Source organism: Haplochromis burtoni, unplaced genomic scaffold (genome assembly GCF_018398535.1).
Source record: "Haplochromis burtoni strain Fernald_Lab_line unplaced genomic scaffold, NCSU_Asbu1 Contig_1, whole genome shotgun sequence".
NCBI classification, from domain to species: Eukaryota; Metazoa; Chordata; class Actinopteri; order Cichliformes; family Cichlidae; genus Haplochromis; species Haplochromis burtoni.
In genome coordinates, this window is record NW_024582362.1 from 3,541,890 (window position 1) to 3,565,949 (window position 24,060).

Genomic DNA, 24,060 nt, shown 5'->3' on the forward strand with positions numbered 1-24,060 from the left:
AAAAAAAAAAAAAAAAAGGTTTGAGCCTTGCATCATCAGTACATCTGGTCTTTCTGTGAGAGGAGGAGTGCTTATTTGCCATGTTGCACAGCAGAGTTGCGTTAAACAAGAATTGGCTTTGGCTTTGCTTCTCACCTTGGCTTCAGTCCAGAGAGTCCCTCAGGCCATTGCTGCAAGACGTTAATGCTAGGAAACCTTTATGCATCATCCACTTCTCCCTGATGAAAGAAATAACAGCAGAATTGGGGTCCACAGTCCACAGTGTGAATCAGCACAACTCAGGACAAAAATAAATTAAATCTGTAACTGTGGTATATTAGAACATGTTCTAAGTCAATAATGCAACATCTGCATGTTGTAAAGTGAAGACATATCACGAAGCAGAAAGCCTGGCCTTATTTTCTTGCAACTGTAGCATTAACAGTTTACATTAAGTTAGTGTGAAACTGCAAGTTAGTCGTCTGCAGTCTTATAATATCCTTGGGGATTGTGAAGCCTATTACATCGTGGAAGACAGTGAGCACCTTTTTAATCATGGCATACAATTAATTAGATCCAGAAAAAAAAAAGGTTTCAATTTTAAATGATATTCCCACTTGGGTAATTATAAAATGCAATGGTAACTTTAAAAAGGACTCTGCCAAGTTATTTGGCTACACTGGGGGGTGGGGAGTAAATGAAAGGCTTCAGTAGCCTCACGCAGTCGTCCTTCTGCATGAAGGTGCCAAGTGAGTCAGCTGAAGGAATTCACTCACGTGATGTCATGTGCTGACATAAGAGTAAACTGATTCCTCTCGTGAACGCTACACAACTGCACGGCTAGAAGCCATGTGGAAAGGTGATATTTGGCATTCTCAACTGCTGCACACGACACACTTCAATACCTGGCATCTAAGAGGAGTCAGGGAAGGGTTACCAAATACTTTAAAGACAAAAATAAATTAACAATTACTGTCAATCTGCATGAATTAGCTCACATGTCTGGAAAAACTGCTACAGTCAATTTCATTTAAAGAAAAATGTCAGTATTACTGTATTTATCAGCTCCACCTTTCATTTCCTCTTTCCTGCATGGCTCTTAGTTTTCATCCTCTGGAGGAATTTTCACTAATGCGATCACATGCGAACTCACAAAAAACTCTTAATCTGTGGGCTGAGTGCGAAAACACTATAGAGTTGCTTTAACATTAATATTCTGTACATGCTCAACTGGATCAATACATGTCAGAAGCTATAATCAAAAATAAAATGGATCTCACAGATCTGTTGTTTGGATCATGAGGAGTTATTGCTATGATGCACCACAGGGGGGAAAAGGGTGGGTTACGAGTAATGCTGAAGCATCCTTCCCATTACATCACTTTAACTGGCAGGTAGCATCTCTCCAATCTCATCTAACAATATCAATAGTTCCTGTGACACAGGGAACCCGGTGGTGACATTACCGGTGTCATCGCAGACTAGGATCAAGAGTCATAGCAGAAATATGCAAGACACAAGCATACAAGTTATGTAATTAAAACTGAGCAGAGCTGCCCCTAAGAAAAAGGCGGTGTCCCTTTAGATCCATGGAACCTTCATGTTGTGATTGCAAAAACAACAACAACAAAAAACCAAACACACACACACACACACAACACTGTCAAGCCAAGCTACCACGGTGCTTAAGCCGCAACATTAACTGAGTTATTTACTAACATTTATCCAGTAGGACACAGACACACAAAAGACGCTCGCTACTAAAAAGGCCACAAAACCTCAGTACTAGAAGTCACAAAGTTGCAGACTCACTAACAGTGCTGGTCACACAAACCTCAAAACCTGTCACTGCGCTCTGTATGGCCTCAGTCCAACCATCTGTTGGCATTTAGAAAGAGGTCAAAGATCATGAGGTCAGAAGTTCAGGTTCTCCTTAAACAGACTTCAGCCAATTAAACAGTTAACTGATAAAAGACAGTTTCATTATACGCAGCAAAAATCCCAGCTGAATGAAAGAGAAGCTACAAACTATGAGGGAACTATGAACTACTATTTTATCAATAGCGTTTACTTCCAGGTTTACACAGCTATAAGGTGGAATCAAATGTGTGCGTGAGACTTGCACTCCACTCTCTGATATGACACATCAGATGGAGAACTGATGCTGCTATGTCGATCTCACTAACTCAGGGACTACAATCACCCACTACATTTTTAGTTAGTGAAGTTGGGAGTCGACCACACTGGAAGAGGGGCTTACTAGAGAGGCAGCATGTTACCGCTGTGTTATATCCTGACATTAGTTTGCTCTGCTGTGATGCATACTCTGCCACAGGCTCTTCAGATATGCTATTCAAGACCTAATCAGCATTTCTAAGGAGCCAGTTATGGTGTACTTTACATTTGGCTTGTAGTGCTCATTATCCATGTAGATAAGTGCGGTGCTAATTGACAAGATAAGATAAGACGAGATAAGATTCCCTTTATTAGTCCTGGGGTTGGGAAATCATTACGGCAGAAAAATGAAGCGTACAGGAATGAAATAAATAGATATTGTTATTGTTAGTTTGTTCCTTGATTTTTGGTGCCCACTTAGGGCTGTAAGATATGAACAAAATCTCATATCCCGATATAAGAATTCTATCGTCCCGACAACGATATAAATCACAAAAATGTAACATTTTTTGTAATCTCGGGCAGCTCGACTTGCGGGAAGTGTTTCCAGCTGCGCGTCGTGTACCTGGAGTCGAGTGTTTTAACCGATGCATGAAACTATACATTTTTAGACATAAGTTGTAACGGCCGCCGTTTTCTTTTTGAGTATTTATTACACGGCGTGCTGCGGGGAAAAGCCTATTCTAACGTTTGCGTCTAAGGTTTATTTCTTTGAGCACCTGGCGGCTCTTTTTTACTTCTCATCCGTAAATAATCTGCTGTCTATGCACACAGCAACAGATATATGATTATCGACAACTTGTCACAGTTAGTTTCTGTACTATCAGAAACAGATTGCATGTAATTGCCAACTTGATCCCATTTAATCGCAGACTGACAGCAGTCTGACTCTGTCTTACGGTAACATTTATAACAGGTTTTAGTGACCATGTTGCTTTTTTTCAGCAAAAAAAAAAAGAAGTTAAGTATCATGATAATATTGTATTGTTGAACCTTAACAGCAAGACAGACTATTGAACATTGCACAGTTTGAAAACTATTGTACTCAGAGATATATCAGACCTCAGACAAGCCTTAGTTCATAGCCTTAGTTTGTAGGAACCGGGTCATGATTCCTGGAAAGACATTGCTGTTAAGTGACAAATGTATTTTTTGGCACATTGAGTACCACAAGGCAAGTGCCATCAAGTTCCATTATACTCAGAGGGCAGAAATTTCTAAAGCCAAAACTGGGTACCCCACACCAAAGCAATTTTGATGGGTAACATTTTTGCTCTGGTTGATGCCGTTATCTAAAGCCAAAACTTAGTAGTTGCAATCCCTTACTGCTTACTGTTCATTTTGAGTCAAAGACTTTGTCATTGAGGCTGGGCTAAACAATGCTACAAAGCCAGCCAATCAGGTTTTCATTGGACAAAGGGTAGATAGTTCATGACCATAAGAGCCAGGTCACACAAGGGTTAACCACCAATGGAGCTATAGCTATGTGCCTTCTGAATAGGGCACTAATGGCCATCAATTTAATTAAAAAAAAAAAAAAAAAGGTTGATGCCTATCCTCATGGGAATACCTGGCCATTAAGTCCTTTAAGCCATTGTGAAGTCAAGATATGGTCAAGACGCTGTGGTAAAAAGAAAGGCAAAGGAGAAACTGCAAGGTGAACAGCATTTTGCCAAACTGAGATTTCCTACAATCTTGAATAGTTGTGGTGATGATGATGATGATGCTGATGGCGAGTGCTAGCTAAACAGAATCAGCCTGAGGTGTTGGGTTGAGATCTAGTGACCGCAAATGCAAACGCAAAGAGCATTCACATACTTATTTAAACACCGAGTCCCCCCCTCATATCTTATGAAGTGGGACATTGTCACCATTGAATACCATTCTTATCAGGAAATAAATGTGTCATCGTAGGATGATGATAATCACTCTGAACAACTTGTACAGATTTTCATTTACTGCTACAAAGAATACAAGCAGCAAGCACAAAAGGGGAGAGAAGGAAAGAGCCTGCTATCTAAACTATTTGACTAAAAATTCAGTGATTTTTAATCCAGTGATCAGTGAGATCAGCATATACAGAGATATGCTCGTTAATAATTCAAAAGACCGGTGCAGATGAAGCCCTGTGTTTGGTGCACTTACATATGTTGCTCAAATAGCAACAGCTAGCACCTTCAACTGTGACCTCACTGGCAGTAAACGCAAATGTATAACGACCGTAATGACATTAATAACGTGTGATGTAAAAGGTGAGTCACAGTGACAAGAGGAAGCACATGGATACATGTGTGTGTAGCTAAAAGAGCCACGGGAACACGAGGTTGAGAAAGGGTGTGAACAGAAAGAGCAATCTGTGGCCAATTGTATCAAATTTTAGGATGATCTGGAACTTGTCTTGTGACTTCTCTATATATCGACTGCATATCTGTGTGTGTGTGTGTGGGGGTGGGTCTGCCATCTTTTATTGGTTGTCACAGTTTGTAAGGAATTAGTTCCCATGGCGCCTGAAGCTGTACAGTGGAAGCAGAATCAGGATAAGGCTCCATGTTAGCGCAGGGGGAGGGGCAGATCAGCTGACACAACTATGTCACTTTCTCAGCCAAAGACTGAGACAATGTGACAGGCTAACAGTCACTGCAAACACACACAAAGACTGATGAATCTGCAAAAGGCTTAAATAAACGTGCTTCAGCTTTTAGGACAGGAAAACAGTTCCAAATGCTGTCTTCTGCTTCACGCTACACTGTAAGCATGAGCCCGGTAATCATCTGTGAAGCATGTTTAGGGGGATGACTTTAAACCTCAGCATTACCTGATTAAGACAACTGCTGCTGCTCTGATAGCGGAACATGTAATTGGACAAGACAGACTAAAGACCTACGCAAAGCACCCTTCTCTTCCTCTCTCACCATTCCTTTCATTTACACAGTATCCCGCTGAAACACTTGTATATGCCAGGTCAAGTAGACCCTAACCTATTTGACCTACACTTGGCAAAGCACACACTGACTATCTCAGTGGAAATCACTAACAGGAAGCAGTCAGTAGTAGCTGAGTTGGTAGCACCACTGCCTCACAGCAAGAAGGTCCTGGTTTCAAATGAAAGCATGGTTATCCTCAAACTTGTGTAAATGTCATGCACTAACTTAGTGTCCAGGTGGCGGGGAAAAACCCACACAAAAGATTCTTGATCTCAACAGTTTCACTTCCTGGTTTCATAATTTGCCAAAAAAACAAAACAAAAACCCCACACACAATCATCTAACACAACAGTAATTCATACTTTTCAAAACATAGAGATGCTTAGAGATGGACAAATAGAAAAGCCAGGGCTTGCCTTGTGATTGCTGGGGGGTTACATATTCTTTATTGGGCACACATTGGATGTTAGGCTCTAAACGGCTTGAAAAGACTGAAGATCTGGATCACTTAAACTCTGGTGTCATGTTTTCTGAAGAACTGAAGCACAAATTAAATCTAAATTGAAAAGATTATAAATGAAAATAGCTTAGAAGTTTTAGTAGGTGCGATCTTCTGCCCCTGCAGTTCAACTTGTGTGTTCAGAGGTGCTCTTCTGCAAATCTTGGTTGCATGTAACCAGTGGTTGTTGAGTTACTGCTGCCTTGCTATCAGCTTGAAGCAGTCTGACCATTCACCACTGACCTCTGGCATCAAAGCGACATTTTAACCCAGAGAACTGCCACTCACTGGATTTTTTCTCTTTTTAGACCATTCGTTGTAAACCCTAGAGATGGTTGTGTGGGGAAAATACCAGTAGATCAGCAGTTTCTGAAATACTCAGAGCAGCCCATCTGGCAACAACAACCATGCCACATTCAAAGTCACTTAAAACACCCTCCTCCTCCATCCTGATGCTCAGTTTGAACTTCAGCAGGTCTTGTCGACGATGTCTACGTAGGGTTTTACTGCGTTTGGCCTCATTCCAAAATGTTTTTTTCTGTGACTTCAAAAGAATTTTAACTAGACCCAACAATACCTTTCAGTCCTTATTAGTGCGTATTTATCTAGTGCATAATGGTTTTATACCTTTAGTGCACATGGCTATTGTGCACTAGATAAATGTTGCCCAGCTTGTACCTGAAAGAATAACAAACTAACAGATAAAAGCATTTGGAAATTATTGTAGACTCCAAATGTTTAGGATAGTTTAAATCAAGCCGAGAACAGCAAGAGTAGCTGTTTGTCATGGGTTATGTAGTTCTTCTTTAATTGATTTTTATTTCTTTTAGAATTTTGTTTACTATAATTGCCTTTTTATCTCTGAGGAAAGACTTTATGGACTGCCATGAGTGAAACTGTTGGAGGCATTTCTTGTCTTTTTTGTCTCTGTTGGTTAATTTCTTAAATAAATAACCAAAGAAAAAGTAAGTACATTTTTGATTTAAAAAAATGGAATGAGAAAAAAAAGGAGTTGAAGTGCCAGGCAACTTTCCAAACATTAGTGATGTATTATTTAAATATTCAGTTTATGAGGATACAAAATTATTTCCTGTCAGCACTGCTTTTAATACCAAAGAAAGCTCTCCCCACTAGAAGAGTTGTTAAATTAAGATACTGTCAGTTGGCTTCCACAGCGTAGCATCAGTGCTCAGCCTCTCCTGTGTAATCTCCTCTCCAGCGAGGGCCTTTGTTTTGAACTCCACTGCCAGATGAGATGGGAGGGAGTTTTGTTTTGACAGCCCACATCTTCAGGTGCCAAAACCACAAATCTCTAGAGTTCAGGCATGAATGGTAGCACGTTAACATGCAAACAAACACATGCACACTCACATACAAACACGAGCGACAAATATCTGACAGTTCTGACAGGAAAGAAAACATTTTATTAAGTTATTAAGCATTTGAATGCTTGCACATGTGAATTTCAGTTACTATTTTTTTTTTTTTTTTTGCTTAAATCCGGACTAGATATTTTTGTGAAAAACAGGCACTTAAATGTTATAAAATTCGCAAAAACAAAACCAGGTTCCAGCTTAAGGCCACTATAAGAGCTGGCCTTTAAGGATGTGTGTGGGCTTTAACTGCATCTTGGTTTTTTGACGTAGGAATTGGATGGGTTAAGGTTACCAAACAGCTAACCCAAACCAGGCATTTATCCTACAAGCAAGTTGCATCTCTTTAGCCTAAAATTGTTCTCGTCTGTATCTTAGGTGGTAAAACTCCACTGTTTACCAAAATCAAATGTCAGAGCCACACTTTGGCATGGAGGTATGCATGCATACTTTCAGTACTCTGAACAAAGACTTAAGTTTACATCTCTAAGGCTGTCAGCCTCGCTGTCAGTATTTGCATGATGTGAGCCTGTTAAACTTAACATCTAAAAAAAAAGATGGTTTTGTGTAAAAAAAAAAACAAAAAAAAACACTCATAAGTGAAACATAACAGAGGAAAAACTCAACATACGTGTTGCTTTATTTTTACTTCTCTCTCCTTCCGCATGTAGTAGATTTAGATTGAGAGCTGAATAATTTGAGCAGTCAGACAATTTTTTTGACTATGCTCAAACCCTGTTGTTTGGTCTTATCACAAGCTCTCTTCTACATTCAACAACAACAAAAAATAAATCTTTCAATTTTTACTTTACACTTATCATAATCGAAGCAGATTAGTTCAGCAAATTCTTGTTAATTATTTCCTCAATTATATAAAAGCCCAACAGCTGAAGTGCTGTTGTTATTTGGTTACAGTACTTCAGCTTTATACCTAAACTCTAGTCCAGATTGAAAACAGGTTGGCTAAGGAGATTCCCATGCCCACGGAAAGCAGTAAAGACAAAGCACGCAAAACCACATTATAGGTCACTGACGAAACGCTGCTGAGTCAGCAGAAAGAGGTCGACAGAGAGATGAGAGAGATGGGAGGGTTAGGAGAAATCGCACTGGTCAGAGTTTGACTCTCACAATGTGCACAGAAGTGAAAAGCCTGAAACTGAATCCCCGCATTCCTCTGGCTTTATGACAAGCGGGTGAGAAATGCTGCTGCTCTGCACATCATTCCCTGCCACCCTAGCTCGGCCTGTGATGGCGGTGGAAGTGCGGCGTTTACCTCTGTCCTAGAACAAGAGTGAATGCATGGCTTTCTCAAGACCAATTCACACTGCATATTTTTGGACCACCCACCCAACTCCAGCAGGCAGCTTGCTCAATCCAAGTTTTCTCTCCCTCCTTCAGTGCCAAGGATTCCATCCTGGGCAGTGGGAAAGATGCCAACCACATGCTAGCACCCAGAGCCACAAACACATTGTGGCAGAGGAAAAAGGCAATTCACCCACTCACACAAATTAAGACAGCATACTCAAAGACCCTTATCTACAACGCACTACATCCTGTCATGCATCAAATTAGAAAACGCCAAGCTCCCTTTATCATAAAGCTCTCCATGAATGTCTATTTATTTAGACATTTAGTTTTATTTAAGTAATCTTTCCATTACACTAGCGATGACTGTGGAAGGAGCTCCTCTAAAATAATAATGAGCACCTTACGCATTGTTAGATCTACAGTATTGTACAGCTGAGCCATACCAGGTTAACAAACAAAAGGGCAAACAGCAGTAGAAGAACAGCCACACAGACATGTGACCTCTGCTGTCTCCTCTGGTAAAGCCAAACAGGCTGAGGGCACCTTCTTCTCAATAAGCAGTAGATATCACAATATCATTTAGCTTAAGAGATCAATATGCACTTTGCTGTGGCTGACCTATATAAGTGGAGGAGCGCAGAATGTTGAAATCATTGGATTGTCTGTGAGCATCACCATCCCGAGAGGCCTGGTGGAGTCTCCATGGGAGTAGGGCATGAGTCAATCTTTGTGTGTTGATGTTTTTAAAACCTTAATGTCAAAACATTCTCAAACATCTCGCAGGGTTTCTCCTGCACAGAAGCACCCCCAGAAGAGGAAAATCACCAGCATTTGTAGTATTTTTTTTTAAAACAGATCTGCTAAATGAGATTTCATCTGTTTAAATAGTTTCACTAAAGGTCATAAAAGGAAAATGCACTGATGTCCAAATAAGGCTACACAGACTGCAAGTTGATGTATCACAATTACATCAAAGGCCCATCTTAAGCCAGGAGTACACCCTTAACGGTGCAGGTGTTTCATAAGCTAACTGCCACAGAGAAATAGCCCGCCCTTATTATGATTAAATGCAAGATTAATAACATTTACTTACTGAGCTTAAATGTTCTGAAATATTACATTAAACTGACATACTCATTATTTAGCACAGACTGGTGTCCTTGAATGCCAAATACTGAGCATGCTTAAGGCACAAGTTATAACTCTAACCTCAGAATTAAACTTCTAGAGTCCTGATATCAGCACAGCTACCTTTGCTCTGTTTACTGAATAATACAGTCCCAATCTAATCATTGAAGCTGGCCTAAAGATTTCTTGGTTAAAAAACAAACAAACAAACAAACAAACAGGGGAGTTCTTCCTTCCTACAGTTACCAATTACTTGCTAATAAGACAAGTCTGATTTTCAAACTGTAGAATTTCCTTCACTCCCTCATGAAGCACCTTGACATCTGTTGTGAATGAGCTCTATATAAATAAAAGTGAACTGAAATTAATATCCAGTATTCGTCACGGGAAGGAAGGACACACATAAACTGAAAAAATGAGAGCAAAACTGACAGGAGCGACATTGTCAAAGGACTTGCCCATAGTTTGCTGTTAAATCAAAATTTTGACACAAATTAGCACAAACAAAGAGAACTTGTTGGCAAAGTGAACCTTTAATGCCTCCATACTGGAGACCCTTTGTTGTTAGCTCTTTCAACGCTTTGTAGCTAGCCTTCTAGCCAAATTGTACTGACGCGTGACATAGTACAAGGACATATGCATTAAAAAAAAATTAACATAATTGTCCAATAGATCAGTTCCAATCCTGTATATCAACTTATCTGACAATATATGATGTGACAAAGCATCTTCAGAACTTTCTAGAAAGCCCACAAGCAGTTTAACTAAAAAGAGAAACCATATCCAATGTGGTTTCTCTTTCCACTCCACATCGCAAATAGATGAGATGATTGATTTGAGTTCATTTAATAACACAATGAAAACAGTCTTGAAGCAGAGAGGGGATAAATTCTCCCCCCACACTTCTCCTCTTGGCGTCAAAGCCCTCACAGCTTTTTCACCAATCATCTCGGCCTTGCTTCAGATACCTCTCCTCTGCCGTTACACCCTCTTCTCTCCCTCTGCTGTAAAAACCTGGCCATTACCCCACAGCTCATCCCTCACGCCCACCCAGGACCTGTCACATTGCTGTTTCCATGACAACACAAACGCAGAGACAGCAGGGTGAGATGCCCAGCAAGACAAGGCATATAGATACTAAGGGGAGGGGTGCACCATGTCAAGAAAACACTCACAGCATGTGATGGATAGATAACACAGCATAGGTAAATCTGGTACATCTAACCTACCTACAAACAAGAGCCACTTTAAGGTAATAATTCCCCAGTGGTCACTGTAAACTCTGTTAAAAGCAAAGAAACACACTGAATTAAATGTGCACACTTGAAAACAGACCAGCGATACATTTCAACATTCTCATAAATATGAAGCTGCACAACTGTGAGTGTTAGCTGTTGTCTTTAAAACATTAAAGCCCTCAAGTAAGTCAGATGTCTGTGGTGATGGTCAGAGCTGACTGTGCTAAGCAGCAGACACATGGATGTCATCTTCCAGCCTGGTTCAAATGAGTCAGCTTAACAATGTTAGCAACTGTGTAGTAACAAGAGGAGTAGTTTTGTTCACCGCTAAAATGTGACATGGTTAAAAAGGCTTCTGATGTCATTATTTAAACACTTGTGTGTTAAAATTAACCCAGCATTATCATTGTTCACCAGATTGCTCATGGGTCACAGAGGTACCATATGACAGTGGTTCTCAAACTTTTTTTTTTGCTAGGTCCCCCTTTGTTTTACAAGAATAATGTTCGCACACGCACAAACACATCCTCCAACCACACACACCCCTATTTTGCTCCATTGCGGTTTATTTCACACCTCAAACATTTAGTAAACAATTAAGCAAATACAAGTAATCTGCAATAAATTACAGGTAGTAATAAAATAAACTACTAACTCTTTTACGCTACGTCCGCACCTACACGGGTATTTTTGAAAACGCAGCTGTTTCGTCCACACGTAAACGGCGTTTCGAATCACCGAAAACTGAGATTTTTTTTTTAAAACTCCTTTTTTGCGTTTAGGTGTGGACGAGGAATACAGAGTTCGTCATGCAACGTCAAAGGTATGTGCCTTTTTTCACGTCACGCTGTGCGCCACGTTGTTGTTTACATGAGATGAATTGCAGAATGGCAGAGAGAGACGAAATACTGTTAATCTGACTATCTTCAGTTTTTACACGCTTACATACACACACAGTTACTGTCCCTCCATTTAGAAAGGCAGACGCATCATGGTGTGATTATTTTACGGGTAGTTGTTTTTTTCCTGTGTAATAATATTCAACATTGCTTTCAATACATTTTTCCAAAAATGTCTCTCTGTGCAAAATGGGTTTAAACACATAAACAGCTGTGGGATACTGTTTGTCCGGGATTTGAACCGGGGGAACAAATTGTGGCAGGATCAGCCTGATATTATTTGTATCCCGCTGTAACTTTACTGTATAAAGAGCTAACATCTCCAAAATGTCAGGAGTAGTTAGTCATTATGACGAAGTGTTTGTGAACTAAAAATCAAGAATGTGGGATACTGTTTGTCCGTGATTTGAAGAGCCCAGCGCTGCTCCCGACGAAGGGAAAACCAATTCTGCAGGGAGACCTACCTTGGCACTTGTGCAGGTGAAACCAAAGGGAAGATATGCTTCACCATATTTTCTAGTCTTTGGCTTAGAATGAAGTTGGTTTGGAAACATATTCAGCTATGCTTCATCTCCTGCTTTGCGTTTGTGTGGGCCCGTGCTAGCAGTGTCCAAGCCCCGCCTTTTCATACCGCGCCCCCCTGCAATGGCTCTGCGCCCCCCTAGGGGCGGGCCCCACACTTTGGGAAGGTCTGCCATATGACAAGGCTGATTTCTCCAGCAAGGCTTTCCCTGGAGGGAGATCCAAGTTCTGCATAATTTTCCTTTTGAAATTCCTTTTTTAGGCAACCAACAACCCCAGTGACCACCAGTTTACTCTCCAAGAAGACTAAAGAAACCAACTACAATTAAAAACTGTAAGCTCGAACTAGAAAACAGCTTACAACTACCTCTTAACAATCTTACCAAAACATATACAAGTGATTACTGTCAACAGATCATATCAAATCAAAATCAAATCACTTTTATTGTCACATCACATGTGCAGGTACATTGGTACAGCACATGTGAGTGAAATTCTTGTGTGCGAGCTTCACAAGCAACAGAGTTGTGCAAAATACAATAATGTAAACAAGCAAAATACAACAGAAACAGGGGGAATGGAGGCGATGGAAAGCAAGAAATTAATGTAGATTCACAGATATTGAGGGTCGGACCACCCAAGAGGCTTTTTAATAGACTGTGTGTGTGTGTGTGTGTGTGTGTGTGTGTGTGTGTGTGTGTGTGTGTGTGTGTGTGTGTGTGTGTGTGTGTACTGAGTTATATTAATAACTCAATAAGTCATCGACTGCAACTGGGTTTCGAATCCTAGACACGAGTCGTCAGTCACTGTTTATTTTACTAAAACTAACTGTTATTTGAATAGAACTTTGGTTACAAGTCTAAAATATACAGATTTGCTAAAATAAACGTTAACGTAGCAATAACTAGTTTCTGTGTGTCCAATGCAGCGTCATTCAGAACCTGTTGATGCCAGTGCTGTCTTTCCCCTCTCTTGTTAAAAACACATTTGTCTGAACACATGTCAGGGTGCCAGATGTCAGCTGTGAAACTACCCATGGCAACATTATCCGAGCGTCATGTTGACACATCTCTCTTTGCTGCATGCCTCTCAAAGTTTAGTTAAGAATTTATGCGATTGTTTAGCTTAATTGATCATACTGAATTACAATCTTCCATCCCCTAAAATGCGAAGCAGTAATTTTGCCAGCATCTGAGTGCTACCTCTCCTTTCAAATACCAATGGACAAAGATTACAGGAAGCTTATGATTTAGGAATTCACCTGCGCATGTGGTATACAGTCATTCACACTGTACAAATAAAGTAAGATAAAATAAAATAAAACTGAAAACAAGCTGAGACCACAGGTGACCACAGCGATAAGAGTTATGGCAGGCAGACCCTGTGACAGGACTCAAACTTAACAGAATCACATGATATTATTATTATTGTTATATATTATTTTACTGTCTTAACAGCATTTATAAATTGCAACATGACCCCAGACGTCATTACAGTTTGTTCTCCCTCCAGGTCTAACAAAACTGTTTATAGTGCTGTGGGAGGATTTTCTTTACAGGTTAATGGAAAACTTAGCTTGCCAACTTATCGGTCAATAAAAACAATGTGTATCAAAAAATAATAATCTGGTTTCAAAAGACTATATTTTTCAAAGTAACAGACACATAAGCTTGCAGTAAGTTGTAAAAAATATGGCTAAATATACAGTTTTACATACAAAACTTTCAATTTTCACATGTTTTCCAAGAACATCTGGCATCACTGCAGCCACTGCTACCTACCAGCAACCACGTGAAACTCACAAATCCCCTCTTTCTCAACAGTACGTGTTTCAAAGGCTAACCCGTGAACACCTACTGATTTAAAGCACTTTGAAATTGTTTTATACTTTTTGATACACCCTGTATCTAAATAAATAAATCAATCATTCCTTTACCACTGTCAAAGTTGTCTTCATATGCCCTGCTTTGCCTGACAAATATTAAATTCCCTAAAATTCAGTTATATTCATTCACAGCCAAAGATGACATTTTCAATGAAAGTCTGTACAAATTAGGGCTGAACGATTATGGAAAATAATCTAATTGCGATTTTTTGCCCCAATATTGCGATTGCGATGCGATATGCGATTATTTTTTAAGGTCTTTGTCTTCTGTATTATTAAACAAAGACAAGCAATACATCATATAGTATGGCCAATACTATATTACATTAATTTTAAACTGTTCTTTCCTGGAAGACAGACCTCTGTTATGATGACATGAGGTGATGCATGAATTGATGACTGACATTTTTATTTAACTTCTTCAATCACAACAGTATATTTGAACATACACAATAGTTTATTTTTAGCTTACAAACATCTGAGCATAAAGTGCTGACAAGGAACCCTGGTGTAAACATTAAAATGAAAGTCAGTACAATGTGCAGATTGCAGAAATATACATAAAAAAATCAGTGGCTTTACCACACTCAGTTTTTCGACATCTGTGAACTACTAGACAGTCATTCAATTAAAAAATAATATTAAATAAATAAAACTAATAAATAAAAAATACACACATCTTACTGATCTCTGCAGTCAGTAACATTACACATAAAGTGCAAACATAATAGCAATTGTATAAACACACACACAAACACGCCTTTAAAATTTAAAGGCGTGAAATTGGACGGTCTAGCGGCTAGTTCTGATTAGCGTCACCGCTGTCTCGGTGGAGTTTAATAAACTCGGCCGTCTGCTTCTTGCTATCTAAAATATAACCAGACACTGGTGTAAATTCTCGACTGTCTCATACTTCTGTTTAATAAGTTTTCTGTTTGACGTTTAGTCAGCTGTGTGAAAACCAAGGAGGAACCCACCCGGGGGATTAATAAAGTTTTATTTTATCTAATCTAATAACTTTAATCTCAGCCAAACCGATTTACTCACGAACAAACAAAACACTGAAAAAAGCCCAACAATAACATTTTTAGGTTGTCTAAGTGACTTATATATTACGTTTAACCCGAGCAGCGAAACTCCGCGGTGATCTGAAAATGATGTGCCGGGAGTTGTGCCGTTCTCGGCCGCATCAGTAACCCTCGAGCTCCCGGCTAGCTGTCGAGCTGGTGGGTAGCAGACGCCTCTGAAAACGTCGAAGCACTTTTGCAAATATGGGATATCTTGATAAACCGAGCAGATATTTGATGTTTACACAACTACTTTCTCGCCTGAAAATATGTTAAAAGTTTATTTTGTGACCCAGAAAGATTAGTATGAGTAATTTTAAAACTTAGTAGCGGCCGCCATTGCTGGAAACTGGAGTTTGGCTGGGCCGCGCTATGAATTCTGGGATATGGTAGTAATTTGGACAGCCTTCGGCGCGTCGCTGTGACGTAATCGGTCTACAAATGCGGCCTCAGGAGGATGCAGCCCATGAATTTGGACATGTCCAGAGTATAATCGCAGCCTTTGCGGTTAGAAAATTGCACTTGGTCATGTCGCGATATTATCGCAAATGCGATATATCGTTCAGCCCTAGTACAAATCACTAAACACACAAGTTGCATGCAATTCTATAATTGCACTGAAATCCAAAATAGACCCATTACTGGGGCTAGATATTAGTCCAGCTGTGATAATGGAATAATAAAAAATAAAAAGCCAAGAATTGGCAACACAAATGCAGCAGAACAAAGGTCAAGCTAATACAGTATCACTTCGTGTGACACAAAGCAACTCACAATAGGACAAAAGTCAGCACGTATATTAGGAGGGGCTTATCTCCACGTTCACAGCAACATATTGGCTTGATTTAGGAAATTATGAACACATGGTTAACAGGCAGTAGGACACCACAAGGATCTTAAGGGCAATATACAAAAAGTCTGTCACCAAGTGAGACAACAAAAAGAAAGCAAGTATGCAGGAGAAAGGCTTGATTCTGAATCATGTGACGTGACCAGCACGTCTGTGCCACACACCTGTTGCTGGAGCTGCAGTTTACAATGCGCTCAGGCTGAGTTCTCCTTTTAGGAAACGCCCATCGCACAAATAGTGCCAAGTGAGTGTGAGAAAACTTCCACCCAGTTATCCTTGTATAAACATCCACATACTTGCTTACATGCTTGTGTGAATCCCAGCAGTCATTCTTTCACTCTGTTCAGTGAAAGCTATACAAAAATATTTTCCTTTTTTCTCTTTTTTTTCCCCCCCCCCTTTCTTCAGTAGTCTAGTTTGTCTCCTCTTTTAAACTAGACAAAAAGCATACAGGCATCTAACAACAGCGCTGGAAAGCAGGTTTGCCTCTGAATAGGACTGCATTCCTTTAACCAGTAGTGGGCTGTCACATACACGTCATACAAGAGATCCACACCCCTTATCTAATACAGCCTGAAAATTTAAATCGGGTCAGCTCAGGAGGACATCTTTACTTTCTCACAAGGACGAACAGTTTAATCTGCCTCGATCCACCACACACTGAAATACCTGAACAATTTTCTTTCTGTGCAAACTACAAAGTCAACAACTTCTATGCCTTGGAGATTAAATGCTGTTCAGGCTTGCAAAGAGGGATACTTTCAAAGCGGTTTACACACAACACATGCATACATGGATGGGGGGGTTGAAAAACCCCCACAATAAGTTAAAGAAATACACTTTTTGCATATTCCTCTGGTCATACTTCAGATGTATGATTACAAGATGCATGCAGACATACATGCACAGCAGCACACATACACAGAAAAAAAAAAAACCACATTTCTGTCTGTTACATCTTCTCCAGAATTTGCATATGACTACTGTGAGATCTGACAGACTCCCATCTCATCCCATTTCCATATAAGCAGTGAAGCCACAGTCAAACCTGCAGCTGGACAGCATGTCATGTTAAATCTCGTATTGGTGATGTGACAAGCCCTGTGCACCATCAGGTGGGGAGAGGGATGCAACAGAAACTGCTCAACTGGTTCCACGGGATGCGCTCCTGCAGCATTACTGAGAGAACAGTTGACAGACATTGAAATGGCACAAGCTGTGTTGTCTGTATAGTCCAGAATCAGTCATGCAAGAGGGGCCCTTAAAAAGGAGAGTGCTGCACTCCTTCAACAGAGGCACAACAATGCAACACACAAGCAGACCCACCACACACACACACACACAAAAACAAACAGACACTGCATTAATGCCTAAAACTGTATTCCAGATTAAGTTCCTTCCTCCACCAACATGCGACTGGTGCATGTGTGAATCCATGGCAATTTTACTCCTTTAAAGCAAAGCCAAAATACACTACAAAAAAACCCCTCCAGATTTATCCTCTTAGTGTAGTGCACAATCTGTGCTCGTGTCATGTGACCATGTGTCCATGGGCAACTTTGACACTGACTTAAACTGCTACAAAGTTACAGTTACAAAGCGCTGATTCTGACTGCTGTAACCAAGTCCACGAGTAGTACCGTCAAACACAGGAGAAACATTAGTTCAGGAAAAAAAAAAGAAAAAAAGAAATGAAAACCAGCAACAACAAAACAAAAAAGTGGTCTATGCTCCCTAGAGAAAGGGGGGGGGGGATCGCCAACTTACCTAATGTGTCAAGTAGTAATGAGGCTTGGATAGTACAACAACAACAAACAACAACAGCCCGCTCAAGCACATGGTGATGGGAACTGTCCTGACTCACGTTTTCTGACAACAACGTTAAAAAAAAAAGAAGGAAAACATAAAAAAAGGGACTCCAGCCTGTGCGGCTACATCGTTAGCATGCTAACTGGGCTCCTGCTTACCCTGGCGAACTTCGTCCGGTGTTGTAGGCACGGTCTCAGCTATCAAGACTTGCACAAAAAAAAAAAAAAAAAAAAAAAAAAAAAAAAAAAAAAAAAACAGACACACACACAATGACACATGAAAGTGTTGTGCACTTCGCATTTTCACTTTTTGCCCATTTCACATGCGGCTACCGCCGAATAAAAAGCGGAGCGCGTACGCTGCAGTAACTCCCCGCTTCAAGGCTCGCTTTTTGCCCGTGTCGTCTAATTAAGTTTGCTGCAGAAAACACCACCGATACAGGCGGCGAGCTTAGCCAAGCAGCTAGCGCTTGCTAATTTAAGCTAACGCCGAAGCGAGAGCCTGTGCCAGACAGACAAGACACAACCGAGATTTGAAGAACCTCTCGCTCCTGCTCAGCGGATTTCACACACAAAAAAAAAACATAGAAAAAAAAAACCAAAAACACCAAGCCGCGTCTCGACAAGGAGCACAAACGCGTGTGGCTACTTACGATTTAACACTTTTGGCCGTGTCCTCGCTGTTAAATTCCGCTTATCCGAAGCAGCTCTGACCTTCGCGATAGTGAAACAACATTTCTGCTGGCTAACTGTGCCGCCATGTTACTCCTGCTCTGCAAACCAATGCCGAGTGTTTATCTGGCTGGTAGCGATCCTATCCTCCCCCCACACACACGCCACACCACATCACGGGGGCTCCACAGCGCTATGAGCTCGGTTACGACCGGGGGACTCGTGAGCAGTCCTACGGCGATTTACCTGTCACGATGACCCGGCCACTTGCAGTTTGATTGATCGGCGTCGGATTTGGCAACATTTTATCTGACAAGCAGTTACTTTGACGCGCCACTGTGCCACGTCAGTGTCAATAATATTTCAAAAATGTGTTGTACTTTTATGCGCGGATCGAGCAACTCCCCAACTCCAGGTTCACACAGGAAACAAGTGCATTTTTATGTATATATTTAGAAAATATCCCCAGAGCTGTGGTGAAATGGCTCGTCAAGATGTGTGTACATGTAAGGTCATAAAGATTTATGTGTGCCTATAAATGATGTGTGTAAGCGCTGTGCCTTGAATAAAACGCCTGGTGAAAGTAGTGTTGGGCTTCACTTCAACCACAGCACTAAAAGTGCAATTTCGGTCTGTCCTTGTTAACCCTAGTTTAAAAATCGCTATTACACTCGTCAGATACAGTAAATGCATGAGGGAAATGTACAACAAGGCCATGATTATTCGCCACACTATTCCACTTTGGTGGCTATTTAACGAAAGGGACCTTTAAAAACACTAAAGGTGTTTTAAAAACCTAAGAAATGTGACAAGGCGTTTCCAGCTTATCTGGCTACCTTGATTTACTGTCTGGTCAACTATCTGTGGATCAAATGAGCAAGCAGGCGTTTTCTTTACATTTAAAAGTTGTACAACATCACCTCCCAGTGGTGCAAAGCTGAAAAATTAGGCTTAGAATGGAAATCCCTCGGAGACCTTTAACCCTATTTGAAATACATGGAAATTGAAAATTACAACCTTAGAATTTTTACCTTGTGTGACTTGCAAACCTTTTCATTCTTATGTTGCAAATCAAGTTCAATGAAGTTAACATATAGAGGGCTGTTGTGGCTCAGGAGGTTAGAGCAGATCATGTACTGACTGCAAGGTTGGTGGTTTGAACCCTGGCTGCTCCACTCGCTTTCGTCGGAATGTGAATGTTACACAGAAAGCACACTGAAGTCGAATTTATTTTTTTTTTGGAGTACGAAACAACTGCTTTGTGGTACTTGGTGAAGCTGCTGTAACTCTGTAATAATGTCAAAAAAGAAACTTTGGCTAAACATCTTCCAAGATATGGCATGTGATGTATATATAAAACAAAACAAAAGACATTGTAATAACTATGGTATAACCATGGTGCCCTTACTATTTTTCCTAGATTTTTCTTATTACAATTTATTAAACATTATATTTTATTTTAAAAAAATCAGACCTTTACCACCCGTTTGATTATGTTAATAATAATAATAATAATAATAATAATAATAATAATAATAATAATAATAATAATCACTTTATTTATGAAGCACTTGTAAAGTGCTGAACAGCTATTTGAAGATAAAAAATATATATAAATAAATAAAAACTATACAGAAAAAAATACAACTTAAAAACTGGTAACATAAATATTTCAGAACCAAGAGAAGCGAGAGATGGCATGCCATGATACCTAGCGCCGTCTTCCACTCTCTCACATGTCCTTGATATAGTCAGACATAGTCAGACATCGTTAGCATATTTACTCAATCATATATATAAAAAAATAATGGTCATTTTATGTGTTAATAACAACAGCTGCAATGCTTTCAACAAAGGATATGAATGGTTGCCAGGTAACCTAGACTTTCCCAGCAGCTCTTCTGATGGTGTACCTGATCTTTTCTTTCTAGATGAATATAACATATAACCCCTCTAATCTACTAGCCAGATGTTGGGCACAGAGAATCCTTCCACCTTGAAAGAATGCACACTCTCGCCAACAGAGAAGATACAACAATCATGTTCACATCATGCTCACTAACAGAGATATTTAATGAGACCAACCCTGAGCAGTGAAATCAATAGAAATAGATTTACTGTTTATCCGCGTAATTTAGAAGACGTCCCAAAAGTGTGTGTGAATCTGTGTAGCTTTATACAGATTTTACTTACAATCTCTTTGGAATCAATTTTGCATTAAAAAACATCAATTTAAAATTGACTGGCCAGGATATAAAGGGTGAGAATCTGAATTAGATCAAACAAAATACCTGAGCTGCAAATAGCTTCGTGTGTGTGGCCTATATATAATATATTATATATATATATATATTAACCAAAAAAATAATAAATAAAAAATAAAAAAAAATTATATTATATATAATATATATAATATATTATATATATATATATATATAATATATATAATATAATATATATATATAATATAATATATATATACTTTATTTTTGAGAAAAACTATTAAAAGAAGGCAAAGCTATTTCCTATATATAAATCATAAAGTGACCATATCCCAGATTTTAGGCATCAAAGACTGCATCAGTTACAGTAGGGATAAACACATTGCTTTTCGTTACCTGTGCATGAAACTACAAACCAAAAAGGCTGGCATGTGGTTTTAACTGTATGAAGAGCATTGGATGTATAGCTTGAAACTGGCTGTTTGAGTGGTAAAATAAGTCATTCCTGTCTTGTATTCAGTTGTAGATTAATTTACACCTTTTTTTATTATATAGGTTTTGAGGGGTCTCATGTTGTCCATAATTTTCTGTCATATAACTAGTTGTTGTCAGAAGCTGACATCCACTCGTGATGGGCATGAACATTATAGTAGTTATGGGCTTTTAATGATTTCTTTGAGGCCAAGACCTATTAACTTCCCGTTAGTGATCGTGATTGACTATAACAGGTTAATTCTCTTTGCCAGCACAAAAATTAATTTGTTTGACAGAACTTGTTGGATTGATCAATACTCCGAACAATAGGAACGTCCAGTTGCCTCAGTGAACATCCAAGAAGGAAACTTGTAGCTTTATTTTTGGCTCAAACAACTGTACATAAATACAAGTTATTTGGACATACCAATGCCATGGTCTGTAGGAAGACCCAAATTATCACCCTCAGATAAGAGGAAATTGTTCATGATGTTCAGGAACAATCACCACCATGAACCACCAAGGGTCAAATCTGCCATGAATTGGAAACTGCTAGAATACCAGTGCCGCTATCCATTGGTGAATCAAGTTTTACATTAAAATGGGCTAAAAGGGAGCTGACCAAGAAAGAAGCCTGTGCTCCAAAATCAGCACCTTCAAGCTTGACTTAAATTTGCAAGTCTACCAAATGTTTTATGGCCATACAAGATAAAGATTGAGTTATTTTGCCACAATGACAAGAGGTACATTTGGAGTAGTAAAGGTGACGCTTTCAAACCCTAAGAACACTGTACCAACTGTCAGGCACAGTGGTGATAACATCGTGCTCTGGGTCTGGTTTGGTACAAGTGGTAGTGGTACATCGAACAAAGTGGATGGAATAATGAAGAAGGGGGACTACCTCCCAATTCTTCTAATTTACCTCAAGTCAAAAGCTAGATGTTTGAAAAATGGACACAGCTGGGTATTCCAACAGGACAATGATCCAACAGCACACATCAAAAGTTGTTCTGGAACGAATAAAGCAGGCTAACATTGTACTTCTACAACGACCTTCCCAAACCCTGACCTCAACCCTATTGAAAGTTTGTGGGCTATGCTTCAAAGTCTGGTCTGTACCAGGAAACCAACCAATTGAAATAAATGCTACCAATTGTGCCAAGAAGAGCGGTCAAATATCCAGCCAGAATTATGCCAGAAGCTTGTGATGGCTACTAAAAGTATATGGTTGTGGTCCAACTTGCTAAAAGACACTTAACCAAAAATTAGTGGGGCTGTATGTAAATATACTTTTGACAATGCGGATTAGAGAAAATCCAAAATAAATTTTAACTTGTGCACCCAGTTCTTGTGTGTTTTTTTGTTTTGTTTTTTGAAGCCACTAAAGATTTATGTCGTTGAATTGTCCAATCCTGGGAAAACAAACCAAAAACATTTAAAAGAAATCATTAAAATCCCCAAATTACCATGAAATTCATACCCATAGTGAGTGGATGTCATCTTCTTACCACAACTGCACATACCTACGTGACAGAAAATCACGACAAACACAAAGCCCCCTTTTAACTTGTATAGTGAAACAATTAGAGATCTTAATTTCGGAGTCTAAAATAAAAGCTTCATACAGTGTTGAGGCATAATTCGTCGTAACACTGCCCCCTTTGCATTAAATATCAGTGAAATGAACTATTCTTGATTTTTCACTCCAGGTTCCCAGCAGGTGTAAGAAGTGATTGCATTCAAACGTTAAATACCAGGCTTCATCTAAGTGATCTAAACTGTGTGCCTCTTTCTTCAAATAAAAACTAAAATGTGTACACAGATATTAATACACAAGTCATAACTCAGAGAATTTGTTTTCAATACATTTTATTCCTTTATCAAGATAACCCCTCAGGACAGGTTCAGAAATCCACATGCAGCTTAAAGGCAACCACTGCATACCCAACGGGTTAATCTTTTGGAACAGGCCGGTGTTAACTGGGAAACTACTTGAAAACGTATTTGATTGCTCTCTGTAGCTTTGCAAATTTATCTTATGGCATGTAAATAAAAGGCATATCAACCAGGCTCATATGGCACAGTCAATAGTAGGGTAAAGGGAGGGGAGGGGGGTGTTAAAAGCTAAACAAAACATAGTTATGTTTCATTCTCGGTCCATGCTTTTACAACAAGTCATTCATGTGAACATTTTTCAAGCAGGCCATACAAACACAGGGAATCAATTCCACTTAAACAGCAAATGAGGCAGGATCATACAAGACAGCGATTCAAACTCACTAAACCGACATATTGCCTGATTAAGTCTTTTCCGTCTCTCTTAGAAAGTCATCTCATCCAAAGCTAAAACACAAGGCGTGTTTATTTCTTAGAACTACAGATACAAACGCAACAGTTCATGATCTCAGTACAAAGCTGTTCTGAACTCTGACACTTAATGCTACATCAGGTTACTTTGCTGGCAGTTTTGCACAATACTGAACCGTGAATCTACTTACATTATTACACAAAGATGTCTCCTGTTTTCCTCGAATGCTTTTTGCACACTCACCTTTATTCTTATTCATAAGGGGACTTTAAAAACCTCCATATTCTACCTTACGTTCCATCTATAGGTGTCCGCTGAAGAACGAAATGGAGAAAACACTGAGTTTGAGTCGATTTGTGACCCCAGTCTTAATCTGAAAGACAAAGATAAGATTTTGTTTCCTTTTTGCATCCCTCACTTAGGGGAAAACAAGAGACATTACAGGGAAATTCACATATAGTGTCTGCAAAATCCCCCCACAGAGGGGCAGGAGTCGGTGGCAAAGAAAAGGAGCAGAGCGAGCGGTTATAAATAAAAGGAGACGAAAAAAAAACAAACAGAAGAGACGAGTTGAAATACACAGTATTTAGAAAAAGCATGAAAAGATAAAATGGGAGAAACATTAAAACACTGCAGTGATCATTCCTGAAATTTTAAAATTACACTCTGTACAAAAAACGCTCCGTATCAATAGGCACTTCTTAAATAAAGGTCTTTTTTTTTTTTTTT

General features: G+C 39.5%; 1 protein-coding gene across 8 annotated transcripts in view; it reads right to left on the reverse strand.

Annotated features, from left to right (window-relative positions):
* Window positions 1–18,690, reverse strand: part of ncoa2 (nuclear receptor coactivator 2) — a 60,594-nt gene extending 41,904 nt beyond the window's left edge. For 5 of the 8 annotated variants that reach the window (XM_014336021.2, XM_014336069.2, XM_014335993.2 and 2 more), the window contains exons 1-2: window positions 18,309–18,567; window positions 136–218 (exon numbers count right to left, since the gene is read on the reverse strand). The gene's annotated coding sequence lies outside the window, so the exon portion shown is untranslated. The other 3 variants (XM_014335928.2, XM_014335955.2, XM_014335977.2) reach the window with 3 other exon arrangements.
* Window positions 18,691–24,060: the final 5,370 nt, after the last annotated feature.